Raw genomic sequence first — 21,001 nt, 5'->3', positions numbered from 1 at the left:
GTGCTTCCAGGGTCTGGCAGGGCATCTGGGGGTCCTCCTTGCACCGGATATGACTGAGGGTCCGGCACAAGTTCTCGCGTTTTTGGGCATCAAACTGGACACCATCAAAGGTGAGTTCAGGCTCCCTGCCGAGAAGGTTGAGGATCTGAGGCAGGATATCCAGGCGTTACTGGGCAAGGACAAGGTCACCCTGGGCACGGTCCGGAGCCTCCTGGGAAAACTGAATTTCGCAGCCAGAGTCATCCCAGCAGGGAGAGTATTTTCAAGAAGGCTAGCTAGGGCCATCGCCAAGGTACATAAGAAACACCACCTGGTAAGACTAGGCAGTGGACTGAAGGCGGACCTTTCAATGTGGTTTGATTTCCTACTTGACTTTAATGGGACAGTCATATAGAGAGCCCCCTGGGCAGGCAGCCCTGAGCTGTGCCTTTTCACAGACGCTTCAGGGAGAGAGGGTTTCAGTGCCATAGTGGGGGAGGAATGGTGTTCATAGAAGTGGCCCAATGCATGGCTGCAACGTAAGATAACCTCGAACATAACGGTACTCGAGCTGTTCCCCATTGTGATTGCCCTGCACTTGAGGCCCACAGCATCGGCCGACAGGAAAGTAATTTTCTGGTCCGACAACATGGCGGTGGTGCAGGTGATCAATGGGCAGTCAGCAAGGTGACCCCTAGTGCTGTGCTTATTGAGAGAATTGGTCAGGGCTGGCTTGCGCAGCAACATCGAGTTTAGGGCCAGGGACATTGAGGGGGTCAAGAATGTGGCAGCTGATACTCTCTCTCGTTTTCAGTGGCTCCGTTTCCAGGAGGCATGGCTGCAAGAGCGGAGATGACACCCTTCCCAGCACACCTATGGCACATCCAGCAGTGGAGCAGCGGCTGAGATCGCTGGGGGAACGTTCCTTGGCACCAGGGACCAGGAAGAAGTACAAGGCCCAGCTTGACACATTTCTAAGCGTTACAGAGACCCTGACCACTGGCTCGCTGGCCTTGGACCAGCAGGTTCAAGATTTTGTTTTATGGGCCAAAGACCAGGGGAAGAGCCACTCCTGGGTCTGTGGCCACCTGGCAGTGACGAGTCATGATGCCAAGCTGAAGGGGGTCAGGACCCATCCAAGTTCTTTCTGATCAGAGCGGCTCTCAAGGGATGGGCCAGAGAGGAGGTTAGGACCCCGGCCTCTAGGGGCCCCATCAACTTTCCCACCCTACAGGGGATGCTAAATTTAGTACACCAGGTCACCGACTCGCAATTTGAGGCCAAGCTATTCTCAGCAGACTTTTGCCTGGCATTCTTTGGGGCATTTAGGATGGGCGAGTTGGTAGCCAGGTCAAAAAGAGACACGTCTGGCACCACCTTGAGCAGCCAGGATGTCAAACTGACAGACAAGCTAGTGATACGTATCAGGAGGTCCAAGACCAATTAAACAGGGCGTGGGGTGGATGTAGTTCTCGAACTGCTAGGAGAACCCAGATATTGCCCAGTGGCCATAGTTAGGGATTACATGTCCGTGCGTCCTGTGGCACAAGGGTACTTCCTGATACATGCAGACTTGGGTCCCCTGACTAAATTCCAGATCGACCGGATCATGGCCACCTGCCTGGGTCGCGTGGGGCTTGCCTGCCCCGACAAAAAGTATTCCAGCCACTCATTCAGAATTGGGGCGGCTACAGCGGCATACAAGGCGGCCATGGAGCGACAAGGCATAAAGAGGGTTGGGGGCTGGCAATCACGCTGTTTTGAGCATTACATTCGCCCATGAAGGCTCAGCATGTAAACATAATATGAGTGAAGTGGTTTTTAGTGTTCTTGATAAAGTGTGTTTAAATAGATATTAAACAAGTTTGTAAAAGATGGCGTCCGTTTATTCACCAGGTTCCCGACTGTGGGTGACCGGCCATTCATACAGTCAGTCAGTCAGTCAAAAATACTTTATTCGGTTCATAACAAAAACCATAAAAGTATACTAAAGGGGCGTGGCCAAGATGGCGACGGAGTAGGACGTGCTTTAGTCCCCTCCGGCGCCAGGCCCTAAAAATAGCCTTGATCCCGGGCGTCCACCTGGGGTTTTGGGCTGCTCTGGAGCCTACTTACTGTGGCGACCGGCGGAGGAACGATTTCCAGCGGTCCCTGGGCTCGCAATAGCGAGTCGGAGTCAGCGGCGGTGTCCGGGGCCTGAGCGACACTGCGGACAGAGACACGAAGAGGCAGCATGGAGACTCTGAAGGGTGCCCGACGGAACATAGCTGGCGGGAGCACCGAGGCCCGGGACTACGGTGTGGCGGGGAACTAGCGGCGGTGAGGAGAGGCCTGATCGGCGCCGTGGTCCGGGCGCCGGGGAGGGGGCGGAGCCTACCTGGCCGAGCACTCGGTGCCACAATTCGGCCGCCGGAGCACTCGAGGCCGTGGTCTGAGGCCTAGCTGGAGGACGATCTGCGCTACCGCCGAGGCCCTCGTCCAGGGGTCCGACCTGTGGAGAGTAGTGGTAGCGGCCCCGAGGGGAATGCGGTTGGCCCCCCATGAGACCTGGCAGAGTCAGATCCTTTAACTGGGTTCCACGAGGTTTGGCTAGCCGGGCCTGGTAGCTAAAGGCAGCAGCGAGGACGTGGGACACCGTGAGCACTTGGGCCCTTAAGGATAGAGGCGCTGCAGCGGGGAAGCGGCGTGAGCAGCAGGTACTTAAAACCTGTGGTCACAGACGCTGAGAGACTTGTGGTGGCTGCAGAGCGGCCATTTGGCTCCGGTTTGGCCCCCCCCTACGTCTCGGGGACTGAGTCTACTGGACCGAGACTGGGCCTGTGTGACCAGCAGGGAGGGGAGAGGATAGACCCCCTGAACATTCGGCTACGCTGAATCTGCAGGCAGGTATTGGCGTTGGAGTGGGAGCTGGCGCTACGAGGACTTCCCCTACTGATCAGGGCCTGTTTGACGAGCAGGCACATTTGGAGTCACTAGCTGAAGCTGGGGCTTTGGGTGCACGGAGTGGGAACGAGGTAGTGGCACCGTCTAGAGGCTACCATAGTGTGGAAGGCACCGCGCGTGGAACCCCCCTGGAAAGCGAAAGGGGCCGCAATGTCTACCATCTCGCGCAAGGGGAAGAATGGTAGGGACGGCCAACCGAAGAACAGCCAACAACCGGCATCCCCTGGCCCGAGCTCCTCTCCCAAGAGGTCTGACGATGAGGCCCCAGCCACCAAAGCTTTTATGGCTGAACTCTTTAAATCCATCAAGGAGGATATCTCGGACCTCCGAGCGCAATTGACGTCTGACCTTCGGGAGGTAAGACGAGACGTGGATGGCATTGGGGAGAGAGTGGCCACACTGGAGGATCACGATCTCAGCATGGCGAATGACGTCCACCAACTGCAGCAGGACGTGCTGCGGCTTACTGAGCAGAACCTAGACTTACAGGCCCACGCGGAGGACTTAGAGAACCGCTCCCGAAGGAATAACATTCGCATACGGGCGGTTCCGTGGGATGGCGAAGCAGGAGACTTGAGGGGCTACGTGCAGGAGCTATTTCTACAGATCCTGGCCGAGGACGACGTACATGAGATCCGGATGGACCGTGCCCATAGAGTTGGTCTGCCCCGGAGGGGAGGGGGACCGCCCCCGGATATACTGGTCTGTATCCACGATTTTCAACTAAAGGAGAGGATCCTCAGGAAAGCACGAGAAATTCCTAACCTGCAGTTCCGGGAACACCGCCCGCAACTCTATCAAGATCTAGCGGCAACGACCCTTCAGAAACGGCGAGAGTTCAGGCCGGTGACGGCGTTTCTATGGAATCGCAGCATCCCTTACTCCTGGGGCCACCCTTTCCGCATAGTCTTTCGGTGGCAGAATAAGTTGGTGCAGCTTCGCTCCTTACAGGCTGCAAAGGAGCTGCTAGGCATTGAGGATGAAGCCCCGGCCTCAAGGGCGAGCAGCCCCTCGACGAGGAGACGACGTCGATCCTCCTCTTGGCACAGAGTGGGTTCAGCATCGGACCGCGGGAGGCCTGATCGAGCTACCAGCCTACAGGAGAGGGGCGATGCAGTGGCTTCCGTCGCCTCAGCGACGATGACGACTTCACAGCAGAGCTCCGGAGCGGCCTGACTTATGGGCTGTTGATCAGTGGGCGCCGGAGGGGCTCGTGCACTCAGGTTCCGTGGGTATGATGGTACTTTGTGAGAAGACACCCCGGACCGAGGCCATGGGAGTCCCACATGGATTCTCCCACCCCCTTCCTGATGACTGTTCGGTGCGCTGCACTGATCTGGGACGCTTCGTTGAGACTGTTAAGTATATTTGTTTGTTTTTGAGTTGGGGTTTGGGTTGGGGGGGCACTGGGGGTGTTGTGGGGGGTTTGGTGGAGGGGGGTGGGTGGGCAGGGTGGTGGTGGCGCCTGGTATGAATGTACGGTACGTCTTTTTTACGCTGTGTATATGCCACTGGAGCTCTTGCGTGTTCGGCCTTTGGGAGTGATTGTAGATTGGGAGGACTTTGTTGCTGACCTTGTGTTGTCGGATGTGGACAAGGGCTCAGTATTCAGTAGAGAATCAGTAGTAAGAATGTCTACGGATTGGATGGGTAGGTTTATTGGGTGCTGGAGTGGGGGGATGACATTAGCATTGAATGTGAAGGGGTGGACTCTACCTTACCGTTATGCCTCTTAGCATTGGGACATGGAATGTCAAGGGACTCAACTCTCCTCAAAAGCGCCAAAAAGTATGGAAATATATTACTGATCATCATTTAGATATTGTGGGACTCCAGGAGACCCATCTGGCGCGTAAAGACGAACTCCGCCTGCGCCATAGGCAATTCCCCCTGGTCTATAGGTCCTCTGCGTCCACCAAACATAAGGGAGTGGCGCTTCTCTTTCGAGCATCTCTACATTTCCAACCCTTGGGGGTTAGCGGGGACAAGGAGGGGAGGTGGCTTATGGTCAAGGGAGTACTTGATGGAGTAACTTGTACGTTTGTGGTGATATATGTCCCCAACGCGGGGCAGAATGCCTTTCTCCGTGCCGTGCTTGATAAGGCGGGGGATTTTGCTGAAGGCCTCATGGTGCTTATGGGGGACTTCAATATGATTTGGGACAGAGACCTAGATACCTCAAGGGCGCAGAGGGCGGGTGCTGGGGTCTTTTCTGCTGAGAATCAAACTGTAATGGGTGAACTTGGCTTGGTTGATGGCTGGAGATTTCTGCACCCCCAATCGCGCGACTACACGTTTTTCTCCCATGTTCATCACACTTACTCCAGGCTCGACCATATCTTTGTGAGCCAGGCACTACAGGGAGCGATCCGGGACTCTAGCATTTTCCCTTTGTCTGTTTCGGACCACAGCCTGCTGGTAGTGGGGTTACACTGGCCCTCCGGGGGTGACGGGGTGAAGAAATGGTATTTCCCGCCGGCTCTGGTCAGGGATGACGCCTCCTGCAAGGCATTGCGCAAAGCAATAAGGGAGTTCTGGACCCTCAACCCGGCGTCAGACACTTCCCTCTTTAACACCTGGGATGCGTGTAAGGCTTCCGTCAGGGGCACATGCCTTCACCTGAATGCTAACCTCAATAAGTTAAGACGGAAGAAAAGGGAGGAACTAGAGGCGGAATTGGCTACCTTGGAGCAGGCCCACAAGGACAAGCCGTCTAGGCTCACACTAAGGCCACTGACTGCAGTGCGGGGTAAGCTGAAGGCCCATTACGCCAACCGTGCGGAATTTACCTTGCTTCGGCTTCGGCGCATTTCCTACTCACAGGGGAACAAGGTGGGCAGACATCTGGCTCGTCAGCTGCGTGATAAACGAGAGAGGGAGTATATAGGTGGCATACTGGACTCCTCGGGGACGCCCTGCCACAACGATGCGGATAAGGCCCGTCTCTTTGGCCGGTTCTATGAGACATTGTATAAAGGCGATTCCCTTGACCAAGCGGCGCAGGATCGCTTTCTGGCTGCCCTCCCCATTCCTCGGGTCTCAAAAGAATGGAACGAACAGCTTATGGCCCCCATCTCTAGAGAGGAGGCATTGGAGACTATCGGAGACCTTAAGCTCCACAAAGCTCCCGGTCCAGATGGGTACACGGCATTATTCTACAAAACCTTTGCTACGGAACTTTGCGAGTTCTTGGTACCCCTTTTCAACTAAATGGCAGTCTCGGGTTGCACCACAGGTTCCATGTCCGAGGCTGTGATCTCCGTACTCCCTAAACCGGGGAAGGACTTGTCCCAATGCTCGTCTTACCGCCCGATAGCTCTGCTCAACATAGACGCTAAGCTATACTCCGCTATCCTGGCGCGTAGACTCCGGGATTTGATGCCGACCATTATTCACCCGGACCAGTCGGGATTCATCAAGGGGCGTCAAACACACGACAACTTGCGAAGGGTGATTCACCTCATTGAAAAGGCCTCGAAGTTCCATCTCCCGGCCGTCTTGGTGGGGCTCGATGCGGAAAAAGCTTTTGACCGGGTGGACTGGAACTTCATGTTCCGCACTCTGGAAGCCTTTGGGTTTTCGCAACAATTCATCACCATGATCCGAGCGAATTACAGCACTCCATGCTCCAGAGTGGTGGTTAATGGGCACCGTTCCGCTGGCTTCGCCCACACCAGGGGCACGAGACAGGGGTGCCCTCTTTCTCCCCTGCTCTTTGCCTTAAGCATCGAACCCCTGGCCATCGCAATGCGCGAGCGGAAGCAGATAAAGGGTCTCCCCTTTTCAGGTGAGCAGCATAAAATCTCCCTTTTTGCGGACGATGTGCTGCTTTCTGTAGGAGACCCGGCGCACTCTCTGCCGCACATTCGAACTCTGCTGTCCGACTATGAGGAGGTGGCCGGATTCAAGATTAACTTCGACAAATCATTTATCTTGAACTTAACGCTTCCGCCGGCCGAGCTGGAATGCTTACGTCCGCTTACGCCGTTGGTTTGGGCGTTGACCTCCCTCCTCTATTTGGGGGTCCACTTGACACCTTCTATTGACACCCTATTCGCAGCGAACTTTCCGCCCATGTTATCAGCGGTGAGAGTGGAACTGGACCGCTGGAAGCCGAAATACATTACTTGGCTGGGTAGGATCCATGCCATTAAGATGGTCCTCCTTCCTAAATTTTTATACCTTTTTCAGGCCCTCCCCATACCGATGGAGTTAGACTTCTTTCGACGGTTGAAGACCCTCTTGCTGAAATTCATCTGGCAGGGGGGACGGGCACGCCTCGCTTATGAGACTTTGAGGCGCCCGCGGGAGGAGGGTGGAGTGGGCCTCCCAGATATGCACCTGTACTACAAGGCCGCACAATTGAGGGTCATGGTAGAGTGGTCGCAACAGGAATCTGACAAACACTGGCTACACATGGATAGGAGTGTAGCTGGGAGGTCGATATGGGACCTGGCTTGGAAGCCCAAACCAGACAGACCTAAGAATGCCTACATCAGCACCCCCACTGGCACTGTTCTAAAGGTATGGGACACGGTATCAGGAAACGAGCGCTGGACGTCGTTCCCCTCCCCCTTTACTCCGTTGCACTTCAATCCGGCTTTCCCGCTGGCGCTGCAAGAAGGGCCATTTTGGCCCTGGAGAGAGGGCGGGTGTAGGGCCCTTACACACCTATTTCATGGCATGGAACCCCTCACATTCTCCAACTGTATGAGGGACTATGGTCTGCCGCCCACGGAACGCTTCCGTTATGCCCAGCTGATTCACTGGGCGACCTCCCCTGGTCTAAGAGAGGCAGCTACGAGACCGCCCTCGCCCTTTGAGGCCTTCCTTTTACGGACTGCTACGATGAAGGGAACGATCTCCTTTCTGTATAAGCTCCTGCTCAGCACAAAGGTCTCCCCTCGTCCCCGCTATATGGAACATTGGGAAGGTCAGCTGGGTAGGGAAGTAGAGGAAGGTGAATGGAAGGGACTCTGGAGGGACATTAGGGCCCACAATCACTCAGCGGACCTCCGCGATGCCCATTACAAGACTATGTTTGATTGGTACCTTTACCCCTCGAAACTCCACCGCATATTCCCAGCGACCTCGGATCGCTGCTGGAGGGGCTGTGGCCTATTAGGGGATTTTCACCACATCTGGTGGGATTGTCCAATCATCCGACCTTTTTGGACCGAAATTCTGTCACATATCAGAGACATGTTGGGATACCCGATCCCGGACTCCCTATCCTTTGTCGTCTTGGGTCTCCGAGATCGACTACTGGAACATCAGACGAAAGCAGACAAACAGATTATGTGGCTATGCCTCGGAGCGGCCAAGCTTACCCTGGCTGCGGCCTGGAAAAAACCAGCGGCCCCGGCTATGTCGCTATGGCATGCAAAGCTATGGAAGTTGATGAGCATGGAGAGAATGGCGGATATCTTCTTGGGCAACTTTAAGAATTGTATGTTTCGATGGGGTCCGCTTGTCAGATTCCTATCGAATGGTTTACCATCTGCTGTTTGCCCGTCAGCCTTGCGAGCGCTCCACCTTTTCCAGGTTTAATTACATGATTGATGTGAATGCGTGAGGCAGGGAGATACTGTTGGCTGGCGCCACCACATTGGGGGGGTGGGGGGGGACACCGGGGAGGGGGGAAGGGAAGGATTTTTAAGGGGGGTTTGTCTTTGTTGCGGCTTAGCTTGCTGGGGGGGACCCTGGCTTTCCCGGGGGCCATCCCGAGGAACTTAGTATACTGAGATAACGCCTTCTCGGGGAAGACTCAGCAGAGACACTGTGGAACTCCGGGCAGTTGAAACCCCTAGCTACCACTGACTTACTAGTTTCCGCTCTGTGCGGTGAAATGTACCCCGTAGCTCTGAATGGATACGTCGGGAGTATTGCTGGGCTACTGTGTAAAATACTGCAATGTTGCCGCTTGTTTCTCTTTCTGTCTTTTTCTCAATTTCGTTCCTTTTCAAATGCAATAAAAACAACTTTTACAAAAAAAAAAGTATACTAAACATTTTATGTCAAGACCAAAATTAGCTACAAATTTAAGAATACAATTGAGAAAGTGCAAACTGACAATGTATACACTATAATTTATCATTTTAAATAAGAACATCCTTTAAGACATTTAAAAACATTTTTAAAAATGTATACATTGACAGGATAGCTCAGTTGGCTGCACGCAGAAATTGGATGAGGGGGTTCACACAAACGCAGTTTGTCTGGATGGGCTTCCCGGGAATGAAATGGAGCAGCATCAGGAACAGACTGGAGCAATGGTTGGCTCTAGGGGAGCCCTCCCCAGCATCCCGGTGAACCATTTGGGGAGGCAACGACCTTATTCCCATGTGGAGGAGGACACTTTTACAAACCATAAAGTCTGACCTGGGGGAAAGCAGCAAACGCATGGGAGAATGCGAACTCTGGTGGTCAGAAATCATCTCTTGCAGTAATTGGCACGGGGCCAGGTCTAGTGAGGCGGTGGAACATTCGCGTAAGAGGATCAATGGTGCCATGCATAAGTTCACAGACCAGATGGGCCTGGGTTTCATCAGGCACAAGCTGATCCAGTCCAGAGTCGAGGGATACTTTGAGAGGGATGGGGTTCCACTTATCTCCAGTGGGGATGGACCTGTTCCTGCTTGACTTGCAGGAGGCACTCAAGATAGCAGATTGTAGGTCACAGTATAGCTCGCATGTGGGGGGGCTCTGGCATTGACTGCAGCCGCCTCCAGGGTTGTGGGGGAGTTACAGGGCAATCTGGAAGCAGACGGGTACAGTAAGGGTACCTCTGCGGCAGACCGGTACAGTAAGGGCACCTCTGCGTGGCACAGTAGAGATGCCAGAGCCAAAGACCAGGCGCCTCAGGACAGGTTCCTGAAAAACTGCGACAGCGCCCCGTTAGTTCTTTGGGCGGTTGGGGGCCTGACCACCCGGGGGTTTGCCCTGCTACGCTCTGCCCTGAAAAGGGCATGAGTAGAAGAGACCAACGTGTCACATGATCCGGAAGATCAGCAAAGGTAGCAGTGACGGGGTGTCCCACAGTGCTGGCTCACCAGGTGGGCGAGGGCAGCATAGGTTGGCACAGCTACCCGCCCTTGGATCGCCCGTAAGATAACCCACATATTGCATACTCTTGTATGGAATAAACCTGCAGCAATAATTTCCCATAACAAAGTTGTCTTGTGTATTTATTCATTCGTGCATGCTCAGACAGGGGGTGGAAGAAGTTTCCGAAAATGGCACTATGCGGCTGTCCGCGGCCCCCGCAGGGGGCCAATCCAGCTGGGCGGCCCTTTATTGCCATTTTGGCACTGCCCACCACCACTCTAGTCATTGGGGGCTCCTGTAGGAGCCCACTAGCCAGCTCGCCTTCCGGTGCGCCAGGTGGGGAGAAGGCATATAAGCCTCCCCCGCCCCTCCTGACAGTCTCTGTTCTCCAGCCTCGCCGTCTCCCACCCAACCTCTTACTCGGCGTGCAGGCTGGCAGGCGGGGTAGTTTGAATGTTTTAATGTTTTCCTTTTGTGTTGCAGGCGGAGTTACAGGGCGATCTGGAAGCAGACAGGTACAGTAAGGGTACCTCTGCGGCAGACCGGTACAGTAAGGGTACCTCTGCGCTGCACAGTAGGGGTGCCAGAGCCAAAGACCAGGAGCCTCAGGGCAGGTTCCTGGAAAACCGTGACGGTGCCCCGTTAGTCCTTCCATGGTTGGGGGCCTGACCAACTGGGGTTTGCCCTGCTATGCTCTGCCCTGAAAAGGGTGTGAGTAGGAGAGACCAATGTGTCACGTGATCCGGAAGAGGATCAGCAAAGGTAGCACTGACGGGGTGTCCCACAATGCTGGCTCACCAGGCGGGCAAGGGCAGCATAGTTTGGCACAGCTGCCCACCCTTGGATTGCCTGTAAGATAACCCACATATTGCATATGGAATAAACCTGCAGCAATAATTTCCCATAGCAAAGTTGTCTTGTGTATTTATTCATTCTTGCATGATCAGACCGGGGGTGGGAGAAGTTGCCGATAATGGCACTATGAAAACCAGCAGGTGGCTGAAGGTCTCTCTGTGCTTGGGTGTTTGGAGCTTTGTGCTTGGGGCCCAAATCCAAAAGCATAATGCCCTTGAGGCCCCCAGGTAACCTTTTTCCTACAAGACTGTGTGACATTATGGTAACTAATGTTTTGATTTTCCTTTCAATACACATATTTCAGCCCCGAAGATTAATGAAAACCACCTTCTTTAACACCTTCGGTGCTCATGACGAAGAGGCACGGCGCTCCGGTGCTCATGACGAGCTCAGCTCGTCATGAGCCTTGGAACGCTCAGGTGCGGGGAGAATTCCCCCGCTGTGCTGAGCGTTCCACGGGAGCCAATGCACCTGTGACGAGCTCAGATCGTCATGAGCACTGGAGCGCCGTAGCTCATGACGAGCTGAGCTCGTCATGAGCATGCGGGAGCTGTGCGCGCCCCCATCTCCCCCAGCACAGCGGGGGAATAACCCTCGCAGCGAAGGGGTTAAAGGTATCAGAGCACCCCGCAGCTGAGCTGAAATCATGCAACTCAAAACTCAAAAGCAAATCAGGTCCGGACTGGGCTATTGCACCATCTTCCGTTTCTCTGGTGGGTTGGAGCAACTGGAGGCCGGTTTTAAAAGTCCACAACAGCGCTGCTGCCAATGCTACTTTCCCTGGTTACAGAATGCACAGGGGCTTCCTCGATCAATCAGGGTTGGTAAAGCTCAACTACTCACCTGTGAGGGGATCACGGCACTGGGGGGAGGGGGAGTGACTCCTTTCAGTGCTGGGGTCATCCGAAGAGCCAGGTTTTGAAGTCCTTCCTGAACTCAAGCAATGTGGGAGATTGCCGTAGGTGGATGGAGAGGCTTTCCAGACTTTGGCTGCGAGGTAGGAGAATGACTTTCCTTCCTCTCTGGTCTTGTTGATACGAGGGACGGTGACCAGAAAGAGTTGGGCTGATCAGAGGTGTCTTTTGGGTGGGTGGAAAGAGATGTGGCTGTTCGGGTACGCAGGTCTGGTGTTGTGAAGGGCCTTGTATGCGTGGTTGAGGATTATGAAGGTTATTCTTCTTTCGAATGGAAGCCAGTGGAGTTCATGGAGGTGTTGGGTGATGTGACTGCGACAGGGGATGTCGAGGATCAGATTGGCTGCGGCGTTCTGAACAGTTAGGAGCTAGCGATGTACTTTCTTATTGATTCCGGCGTAGAGAGTGTTGCCGTAGTCCAGGATGCTGCTGATGAACATGTGTGTGACAGTTTTTCTGGATTCGATTGGGATCCATCTGAAAGTCGGCTAGAGAAAGACGGGGAGAGAGGAATGGAGAGATAGCAGCAATCAGGGAGTGAGAATGGATGGAAAGAGAGAGAGAGGAGAGGATGGAAGTTGGCTGAATCACCTCTACACAACACAAACTTTTGGCAGACAAGGCAACCATGGCTTGGAAGGATACACAAGATACAGTGACTTGTACAAGAGCACACTAGTTGGTGAAACGGGAGCTGGGATTCGTAGTCAATTTCTGGCTTCACATTATTGTACTTTTATTAGTCAATAAAACGTCAAATACAGAATGATGAAACTTTAAATCATAATGAAGTAAATACAGGGCTCAGGACTCAAATATCTGCTCTCGTTGGTTTGCACCTATGTTTGGAGTAAAGATGTTTAAATAAACAAAATATTACTAGGGTACTCCATTGAAGTGGCGAAAGTTGCAATTTCTGATACATGATTCTATTTTTCTTTTATGAATTCATATTTACGTCAGAGTGGGAGAACGTTTGCAAGTATTTCTAATGGGACCGGGAGGCATTTTTGTTGTGTGTCTTGAGGTAAAATACTAGCAGTGAACAAAACATTACACTTTTTAACACGTGATTATAATCCACTCTTCCATCGAAGCTTTTTTTTTTTTATATTCAAATTTTATTGAATTTAAAACATATAAACAAATCCGCAACATCACGAATGGCAAATGATCATTTACATCATCAAAATCAATGCAACCCTCATTTTCATTCCCCAGGGAATGTATGTCAGCAGAAAGATATAGCAAATAATTCAATGTCCTCCACAGCGCCCAGCCATATACGCCACACCCTCCGATATTTCTTAGGGCATCCGCGTGCCATGTATAGAACCTTTTCTTGTGTCACGCAGCAATCCACTCCCTGACGCCACTTTCCCAGGTTTGGTGGATCGGGACATACCCATGCCGCCGCTATGTCACACTTAGCTACAACCATGGCTGGGTTAAAAGAAGGTCTTGTCCTTTTGGGACCCATCTAGCCTGTTCTTAATCCCTAGTAGGGAGTGACGTGGGTCGTGAGAAACTGCACACCCCAGGACTTCTGTAAGCTCTTCTTCGAAGGCCCCCCAAAATCCCACCAGCCGAGGACAGGACCAGACCACATGAAAAAAATCTGCAGGAGCTTGGCCACACCTTGCATCAGGGCGTAAACCTGCTCGGTGAAGGCGCAGTGGAGTGAGGTAAGCAGCGTGTAAGTAATATAATTGGATCAGCCTAAGTTTGGCGGAGGCGGTGATCGTCTTGGGCACCATGAGTGCGTCCCACCAGTGTGCTTCATCCAGCGGCCCCACCCATTCTACCCATTGATCCCTCAATTTATCTAATGAGGTGGGAGTGTTGTTGATTAGGGTGCGGTATATACGGGAGATGCCCCCCTTGCCCAAATCCCCCAACAGAGTCTCGGCCTCAGTGGGGCTGTATTCCGGGAGCCGAGTGTCGTCACTGATGTGCACGTGGAGGGCGTGTCCTAACTGTAAATAGGGAGGGGTGTAGGGAATAACGGATGCACATGTCCTGAAAGGAGAGCACATGACTCCAACCCAAACGTCCCCAAGTTATATAATGCGGATAAGGTCCCAGGTTTTGAACCCCCGTAGCCCACTTACTTCCCGGAGCCAAGCCCCATGCCAGAGGGGTGTGCATTGGGTCAAATTACCTGACCACCCGGTGCCCGCCAAGCCAGCAATACTGACTGCATCACTTCTGGCAGTTGGGATGGGATGGGTCCCCCATACATCATGGCCTGGACATCCGATAAACCCAGCTCACACAATTCCAACCGATAGGCCGGGTCAGACCATCCCCCATAAAACCAGTCATGAACCACCAATAGACGTGTGGATAAAAAGCATAGGTACAGATGCGTCATTCCCATGCCCCCATCAAAGGAGGGGATCCAACATGTGGATAGAGCCAGATGCGACCTCCCACCGCCCCGTAGAAATTTGGTAGCTAAGCTGTCCAGTTCCTTAAACCAGGACCTAGGGAAGCAAAACAGGGTTGTTTTGGAGGACATAAAGGAACCTGGGAAGGATCAACATTTTAAACAGAGCGACCCGACCCAGAGGGTTCAGGGGTAGTGTCTTCCATTTTTGATGGTCCTCCTTTGCCTTTTTTACCAGTGGGGCAACATTGAGGGACCAGCCCAGCTCTGGAAGCAGGGTAATCCATATTCCCAAATACTTAAAGGAGATGCGCCGAAGTGGTATATTGGACTGCCAGTCATAACAGTCCCCTGACAAATGTAATGGGACCAAAACTGACTTCCCTTGGTTCATTTTAAGACCTGACGTCTGCCCAATCGCCTGCAACAACCGGAGACAATGTGGTCCAGAGGAGGCGGGTTCAGCCAGAAAGAGGTAGACATCATCCGCGTATAGTGCGGTCTTGTCTGTTTTGACATATGGCCACTCCCATCCCTTAATGCGGTCGTCAGTCCGCAACAGGGACCCCAGGGGCTCCATCACCAGGGCAAACAATAAGGGCGAGAGGGGACATCCCTGTCGCTTACCCCTGGCAATAGGAAAGGCTTCAGACAACACTCCTTTCACCAACACTCGGTGTGCGGCTGTGCATAGACTACCCGGACCAGTGCCCGGAACTGGGGCCCGAATCCCAGTTCGGTCAACAGGTCTTGGAGGTACGCCCAATCCACTGAGCCTAAAGCTTTTTCGAAGTCTATGAGGAGGAGAGCTAAATAAGGAGTGAGTAAGTGTCGGTGGGCCAGAGCCAGTTGTAACCTCCGGAGGCAGTGACGGGTCGCACGTTCGGGCATAAAGCCGCATTGATCCGGATGGCCTAGCAGGGGTAGGTACGGCTTCAGTCGTTGGGCCAGGATGGTGGCATACCGTTTGATCTCTGTATTAAGGAGGGATATGGGACGGTAATACGCGCTGTGACAAGAGGGAGGCTGGGATTTTGGGAGGACCACAATAGTGGCAATGTCTGTTTCCGACGGAAAGGAACCCTTTTCAAGGGCTTCCTGAAAGAGGCCGGCCAGGGGGGGCACAAGGATGTCACGATAGGACGCATAGTATTCTTGGGGAAGGCCGTCCGGTCCAGGAGTCTTACCCGATGATGTGAGAGAAATTACATCTTCAATCTCTTTTTCTAGCGATGGGGCGGTTTAGGTCCTTCTGGGCTGCCTTCTCCAACCGGGGGAGACCCACGTGACCCCCCTCAAGGAGAACGCGAAGCGATAGGTTGGGGTTTGTGCTGCATACAAACGCCGTTAGTAGCTGGCGAACGTACGTGCCATCGCTAAAAAGGCACTGTGTAGCAAACCAAGATCGTCCACTACTTCTGGAATTATATGATCCGCCCTGGGAGAGGTAGCTAATCTGTGCAAAATCAGGCCATTTTTGTCTCCCCGACCATAGATTCTCGCCACCGAGGACCTCCAGAGGAGCTTAGCTGCGTCTAGAGATAACTGTTTAATCTTGGTCTGGAGGTGGGCTAGCTGTCGGCTCTGGGCGGCATCCTCAGGCAGAGAGAGGGATTGTTCCAAGCGAAGCGCCTGCGCTTCCCTCAGAGTAATTTCCAGTTGCTGCTGCTGCCTCTGTTTCTTAAGTTGCCCCTTCGCGACACCCCTTATGGTCGCCTTCCCAGCTTCCCACAGGGTGCCCGGGGAGGATACAGATCCCTAGTTGGTAAGAAAATATTGCTCAAGTTCCTTCCCTACCATCTTCTTGAATAATTTGTCTTGGAGGAACCAAGCGTTCATCCTCCACGTTTGACGGGCCGAAGGAGGGAGAGTCCCAGTACTGAGGAGCACTGGGGAGTGGTCTGAGATTCCCCATGGTAGGATACGAGTATCCACGATTGTCGAGCAGTCAGGGGCGGGGAGAAAGATCGTGTCTATGAGTACCTGTGTGCGATGGGCAGCGGAGGTATGAGTAGAGTGGATGGTGCATGGGTGCCACGTGCGCCACACATCACAGAGGCCCAGCGACTCGGACCAGGTCCTCAGCTGTTTTGCTTGTGCGATACGGGCAACGGAAGGAGGGCCCGTTGTGTCTAAGGCCGGGAGGGAGACTGCATTGAAGTCGCCGCCCACAACTGCGGTGCCCAGAGGGAGAGTGGTCAGGAGGGCAGAGGTCTGTGCCAGTGTAGAAGTAAGCAATGTGGGGGGAGAATATATGGACATGAGGTTGAGGGGGGAGCCAGCCAGGGAACCACAAACCGCCACATATGTACCCTGCGGGGTCAGGGGGAAAGCTTGCATTTTTATAAAGAAATTGACCACAGTAATGTACATATAACACCCCTGGGTGCAGTTGCTATTCCCTAAACTGAACTGATACTCATTATACCAGCCTCAGAAGAATGAGATGCTGAGTTGACCATGCTGGAATTTGAATCTGCACATGGATGATTTGATCTTGATTTTGCATTTATAGAGCGTGACAATCACCTTAAGGCGTCAAGGCGTTATTACCGGCCGTCCAATGCCAAATCCTAACTGAAAATCCACCTGATAAACTGTCTATAAAGCATGGAGTAAGGTTTTAAGAGGTTTCCTAAAAGGCAACAACTGTGGAATAGCCCTCATGCTTTGCGGAAGAGTGTTCCAGAGTTTACAATCGAGAAGGCTCTATCTGCCCATTTCTTCTTTAGAGTCCTAGGCAGAGCAAGCAAGTATTGGTGTGCTGAACGCACGTTTCTACTTGGGGAATGCCAGTGAAACATATCTTTAAGCCTTGCCGGATTGGGGAGAAAAAAAGGCCTTATGCCTTAAACATAATGGGCTTTCTGATGGGGAGCTAATGTGGGGTCCCAACCTCATAGCAGCCGATTGGCTCCTGGCAAGTGATTCTAGCAAGTGCATTCTGTGTTACTTGGAGTTTGTGCGGAGTGCTGATGTTGGAGTCCAGATAGAGTGAGTTACAATAGTTTAATCTGGACATAACCAGGGCTAATGCAACCTGCTGAGGTGGAGGCTGAGGGATAAGAGGTAAAAAATTCTGAGCATCCCTATTATCCAGAAGCAAGTGGCCACAGTGCGATTGGCCCGGGCATTGAGTGTGAGTTCAGTGTCTAAGAACACTCCAATATATTTGGCCTTCTCCACTGGTATGATCACCAATAGCTAGATCTTAGCAGTGATTCCTGCACACACTGAGCTGTATTAAAACATTTAAATAAGGTATGTTCACTAAGCTTGAAACTAAGACAACAGAGGGGAAAAACAGTAAGTACCTAATGCAGGCAGTGTTTGCCGGGAAAAGACAGAATATCAGATGATGTGTAGTCATCATTCAACTATTTTGCACCTTTCGACGGCTGATGTTTTTTTTATTCCTGCTGAACTATAACTTGTCTCACTTAATATGTGACTGACATCCCGTAACAAGTTGCTGTTTCTTTCAGGAAATAAATACAACGCTACTCAAAACTGGCTTCCTTGGGAGATCCGTGGCCAAGGTGGGATTTCACCTCAGGAGAGCCAGGGCGGGGTGCGGTTCGGAAAGGTCCCAGCGGGATGCAAGCATCTGGGTGGGCACCGGGACCCACGGGCAGGTCAGAATGTTCTCGATGCTGCGGAATGTTCTAGAAGGGCTAGATGGAATGCTGCCGACTAGTCAGAATATCCCGGGTGAGGGCGACCGGGCTGGTATGCTGGGATCCCCACCCCCTGTGGGAGGGCAACAAGCGACCTCTTCATGCCAAGCTCGCTCGGACAGCTGGCACCTCGCCCGGAAATGTCCGGGGGGTGGGCAGTGATGAACAGGGGACTCGGTGCCCTTTGCAAAGAAAGCAGTCCTGCCCCTTGACCCTCCTTCCTGCCCTGCTGTACTTCACTGACGCCGACCAGGGAGTGCCCCGGGGACCCGTCCAAAGTCGGGGACACGATGGGCAGGTAAAGAGGGGGCCGGGGGCAATGACTGGACCCGCCCACCTCTGCAGAGCCAGGTAAGACTAAGCTTCCCCTTCCCCTGAAGGACTGGCTTTTAAGGCGCTCGCGTCGACGCTGCCAGCCAGGGCACGTGACCTGTCTTCAGTGCTAACGTCACGTTAGAACAGGCTCGCGCAGAGGGTCGCTCTATCAAGTATGGGTGCATTTTAGAGGCCGGGAATGGCTGTTGTAATTTCTTGCCATGAATAGAAAGAAGGGTCTAAGCAAGGCCGAGAGGGTTACAACGAAGAGATGGGACAAGAAGTGGGATGAAAAAAATAATTGTGCGACTAGAGTGCAAGGCGGAGTGAGATTGCATCAGGAACAGAGGCGTAGCTACCATTGGTGCAGCAGGTGCAGTGGCACCGGGACCAAGAGCCCCGAGGGGTCCATTGACCGCTAGAAACCTGGGACAGAGGGTGACATAATTTCAAGGATAACACTCTAGGAAGATGGGGTTAGACTGTGACATTACTACAGGAACCTGCAAGATTAGCCCGTGAAAGGTGATTATTTTAATGTGAAACCGGTAATTGTTGACTAGTATTTTTTTTAATTTATGAACAGTTTATGTTTTCTAATGTCCATACAAACATGATGATTGCAAATAATTTATAACACCAAATTATGAAATGCGCCTAAACTGGAAAGAAATTACCAATGCTGTGTACTTTTACAGTCAGCCCCGCTTATGATACCATTGCAGTATATATACCTAATAAAATGGTGGTTGCGTTTGCATGTATTCCAATATATTTTAAAGATATATATATTTCTCTGCCTGGAAAATGTTAGGCAAAAAGTAGCAATTAATGGAACTTGGTGGGAATTGTGGAAAGACAACAAACACTTCCGTAATATGATATGGTAGTGGTGATAGGTCTATATTGATACCACAGAACTTTTCTTAGACTACTCATCAATATTAAACGACTGGTTATCTTATTGGACACTATATTTACGTACCCTTCACATCCCAACGTTGTCTTAGTTAATTTAATATTTTGTATGTGACCTTTTTCCCAGCGTAGCGAAAATCAGTTGTGAAGGAACGAAATTCCTTATACACCTTACAAGTCTTTGAAAGGATGCACTAACCTTCTGTGCATAATCCAGTGGAAGCGATGCTCTTTTCCGTCTCTCACCACCCCCACCAGTGACCACATGCACAGGAATATGAGGGCCATTGGTAGAAGCGGGGAAAGGGGAATGGGATGAGAGCGATAATAGAGACACAGGGATCCACCACTCTGCCTTGTCACCTCTGTTAGTCAAGGAACTCTACAAAACAGAGGGATATCTTATGTAACTTGTCATTGAGGGTTCTAAGCTTCACTGTAACTGTAAATGGATATGCCTTAGCAAAGTCTTTGTGTAACCTGCTCTCCCTAATCGCTGTACTTCAGTGTCAAACCGGTAATTGTTGACAAGTATTCATACAAAGTATAAGCAACTCAAATATAAATGTACATTAGCACTTTCCCTATAGGCCTTATTTGGTGGATGGACACTCTATTACATACGTGACAGTTATCCTGTCCACCCTATTACAATTGCCTTAGCATCTAATGACTTGTAATAAGGCGGGCCGTTGTGATGGAGTAACCCATCCACCAAACTCTAAACGAGTTCCTGTGTTTGAATAGCTACATTAACCTTCGTCCCTACACACTCTCTTGTGGAAGACGAGTTATGGGCCGGGCTACTGGATTTATGTTATTCTGCGACCGCAGCTATTTTAGCACAATTATTGATTTGCTGCATTTGCCCTATAATCGACCATCGGTTGCATAATCTGCAAATTTAAACAAAAAATTGTTTGTCACGTAAACGAATCAAAAGTTACAAATAAAGTGGAGACTTGTTCATGCGTAGTGGAAGGCCATTTGCAAGGTTAACTGGTCATCATTTAGTTTTCTTTTTCAGCATTTTTTTTAAAAACTGACACAAATGAGGTGAAACCTTTTCCCAGACAGTATTAGCATGTGCAAAAATTACAAAAGAATGAAGTAATCCTAACAAAAAATGTACTCCTTTTTGCTGCATAATTTGTTTTGCTGTATAATTTAGTCAATCCTACCACATAAATTGATGCACATCCAGTGGCCTTCGTTATACACTGGAGGGTTCCAGAGATATAGAATTTACAAAGTATAGTAAATCGGGTTGTTTTACTCAACCACAAAAAGCACTGGCAAATTCAACAAATTTCACACTTAGAAGCTTTTTCACCCAAAAGTTTGCGCTAGTTGGAATGTAGTCACTTACAGTTACTTTAGACGACCAACTCCAGTAGGGAGAGAGTCAGGGGGACCAACCAGGTCCTTAGAAACAGTTACCTCAGCAGGTGAAGTAGTCTTCAGTCAGATCCAGGTAATTTTAGTCTTTGCAGGACTTTTCTATGGAAGTAGTCCTGATGCAAGGGATGAACGATGCTGAAGATGCTTAAAGGATGCTGTGGATGCGATGCGGTCGATAGCAACTCATATATTGCCCTCAGGGCAGGATGCGGTTTGTAGCCAATGGCTACCTGGTTCCCTCCTACCTGATGACCACCTCCTGCAAAGTGTGGCCTCTGGGCATTCCAGGATGCACCATTCTGCCCACTTCCAATATGGCAGGACCCCTCTCCTGGCGTTTTGAGATGCCTACCCCAACCTAGAGGTGTGGCTACCGAGGGGGCTACACGCCTCTGGAAAACCGATTTGGCAAGTGGTTTCTCCTCTCCTGTCCCAAATGCCTGCCTATCTGTCTGAAAAATGAAGAGGTCCCTCTCGCAAGTGTTATCCATTTGCCGCTCAAAGATGGCTTCTTCTTTGAAGCATGCCTTTTGGGCTAACTCTTATGTGACTTCCTGCAGGAG

At 51.6% G+C, this 21,001-nt stretch overlaps 1 protein-coding gene across 2 annotated transcripts in view; it reads left to right on the top strand.

Annotated features, from left to right (window-relative positions):
* Positions 1–18,058: 18,058 nt before the first annotated feature.
* Positions 18,059–21,001, top strand: part of SEPTIN3 (septin 3) — a 106,808-nt gene continuing 103,865 nt past the window's right edge. Inside the window, exon 1 of one of the 2 annotated variants that reach the window (XM_078640543.1) lies at positions 18,059–18,155. The gene's annotated coding sequence lies outside the window, so the exon portion shown is untranslated. The remainder of the gene's footprint in view (positions 18,156–21,001) is intronic. The other variant, XM_078640547.1, reaches the window with a different exon arrangement.

The sequence above is a fragment of the Lissotriton helveticus genome, chromosome 1_1, assembly GCF_964261635.1.
Source record: "Lissotriton helveticus chromosome 1_1, aLisHel1.1, whole genome shotgun sequence".
NCBI classification, from domain to species: domain Eukaryota; kingdom Metazoa; phylum Chordata; class Amphibia; order Caudata; family Salamandridae; genus Lissotriton; species Lissotriton helveticus.
This window is presented reverse-complemented; position numbering and strand designations above follow the sequence as displayed.